General features: G+C 42.0%; 1 pseudogene; it reads left to right on the top strand.

The window, feature by feature from the left end:
• The first annotated feature begins 1,362 nt into the window (after nt 1-1,362).
• On the top strand, nt 1,363-2,121 carry LOC109699826 (chloride intracellular channel protein 1 pseudogene; annotated as a pseudogene).
• Nucleotides 2,122-2,566: the final 445 nt, after the last annotated feature.

Below are 2,566 nucleotides of genomic sequence, written 5' to 3'. Positions count from 1 at the left end.
TTTATATTTATATTTGAGAAAATCATTTGGAAACCCCAGTTCTACTCTGTAAGAAGTAAGAGAGCTTCTAACAAATTTAATCAAGTGACATTTGGGTCTGAAATTAAAATTGATCATAATCGCAAGTTTGGGCTTCCTATGGGATATTAAGGGGAAATTCAATTTATTAAACAGAATAAAAGTTAAGATCATATTGGATTCCTAAAAGCTAAGCCAGCCAAACACATGGAAGGGTGTGCTTTCTCATAGTTCTGAATTCCCTACCATAAAATGATGTGCTTAAGAAAGAACTCCTGAGGTCAAAGAGAACCCATTTTTCTCTCCTTTTTCATGTCGTGTGAAGAGCCATGAAAATGTAGGACACTACACTTTTTATCTCTTTATTTTCTCTTTTGAAACTTCTTAAAATTTCAAACATAATAGTTGTACATATTTCTTGTGTACAGTGGGATATTTCCGTACATGTGTATGACATATCTTGATTAGGTCAGGGAAATTGGCATATTTGTTACCTCAAGCGTCTATCATTCTTTTGTGTTGAAAGCATCAAGTAGTATGCTTTTAAATGTATATTTTGGAATAGGTCTGGATTTATAACTGAGAAGAGTCTGAGTACTTAACTCTAAAACCATTAGTTGAACTTGTTGCTCATGTGGAGCTCTAGAAAGTCCTTAGTGTACAAGAATGCTGAGCCGTAAATTTTTGAAAAATGAAGATATGCAATAACTCTAGACTACTTTTAAAGAAAAGTGAACATGGGTGACTTTAAAATTACACGAATGCATTTGTACTTTTTTCTGTAAACATCCTTTACAGTATACTATGATGGTATAGTTTATTTTCATGGAATATCACAGTTTTTGTGTGTTATGCACATGTGAAAGGATAACGAATTTCCAGCAGGGCACCGGTGATTCATGCCTGTAACCCTAGCTACTTGAAAGACTGAACTGGGGAGGATCATGGTTCCATGTCAGCCAGGGCAAAGTTTGTGAGACCCCCATCCAAATGGAAGAAACCTGGGCATGGTAACGTGTTCCTGTCATCCCAGATATGGTAGAAAGCTTAAAATAAGAGGATAGTGGTCCAGGCCAGCCTGGGCAAAAAGCAAGAACTTATTCCCAAATAACCAGAGAACAAAAGGCTGAAGGTATGGCTCAAGTTGTAGAATGCCTCCCTAGCAAGTATGACGCCCTGAGTTCAAATCCCAGTATCATCAAAAAAAATTCTAAATATGATTCCCCTTCCCAGAAGATGCATGAGTTTAAACCACTGGAGAAGCTGGGTACAGTGGCTCTGGGCTGGTGGGGAGGCCATGCCTAGAGTGAACTGGTCTGATAGGGCTTCTGCTGCACTGAAGTCATGACCCTGTGTGGAGAAGATAGTCTTCACTGTGAACACTGGGTGACAGGGCCAAGACTGGAGATGGCCCAGATGGAGACAGTGTAGAAGCTGTGCCCAGGAAGGCAGCTCCCATCCCGGTGTGTGGCACCAAAGGGTACATGGATGCCAATATGAGCGAGAAACTTCTGGAGGCTGTGCTGTGCCCTTCCAGGTACCTGAAGCTGACAGCTCTGAGCTCTTATTTGCTGAATTTCCTGCCTATGTGAGAAATTAAATCCAGCACTCAGCCATAACCTAGAGAAGAGGCTTCTAAAAGGTCTGAAGATTTAAGAGTTATTTGACATTCCCCTCCCAGATGACCAGCGCTGAGGATAAGGGCATCTCTCAGGTGAGGTTTCTGGATGGCAGTGAGTTCACCCTGGCTCACTGCAACCTGTCACCAAGGCTCCATGTAGAACAGTGGTACATGAGAAGTAGAGGGATTCATCATCCAGAGGCTTTTCAGGGGCACATCCGTACTTAAGCGATGCCTGTGCTCTGGATGAAGGTGTGTTCACCTGTCCAGACAGGGAGGAGATCAAGCTGACTTATCAAGTAAGTGGCCAAGGCCTTCAGGCCCCTCCTGGGCTCCCACCTCCCTCCATATTCCCCACAGAGGTCTTGGGTGGGGTCTTCACATTGCTCCCAGTGCACACATTCCAAAATGGTCAGTCGGCACGGCAAGCATGGAGCACTTGTGAAGGCTGGGGGAACAGGAAAGGTAGTGAACAGGGTTAGATTGTTACTATGGACTAGAGTGAGTATTTTCCAGTGATAAAGTACAAAATGGAAGAAAAGAGTTTATGACATTTCCAGAGGAATTTACTCCAAGTTACACAGAAGAAAAAAGTGTAGGAAATCTGTTTATTTTTTTAAAATTTTGTTATTGTTGTGCTGGGGTACATTGTGGCATTTACAAAAGTTCTTACAATATATCAAACATATCAAAGTGGAATTCACCCCCTCCACCATTCTCCTTTATCCCCTCTGCCCCCCTTCCTGGAATAGTTTCAACAGGTCTCAGTTTTCCACTTACATGTATGTGTAAGTGTATGTGTACACAGTATTTGTACTATATTCACTCTCCTACACCTTTTCCCCACACCCTCTCCCCTCCTACTGGTACCAATCCTCCACATAGGACCTGTTCCCTGATTTTGTTTTTTAAAAAAAGTCAATTTTG

Source organism: Castor canadensis, chromosome 14, assembly GCF_047511655.1.
Source record: "Castor canadensis chromosome 14, mCasCan1.hap1v2, whole genome shotgun sequence".
In the NCBI taxonomy this organism is placed as follows: Eukaryota; Metazoa; Chordata; class Mammalia; order Rodentia; family Castoridae; genus Castor; species Castor canadensis.
Note: the sequence above shows the minus strand (reverse complement) of the source record. Positions and strands in the feature narration are given on the sequence as shown.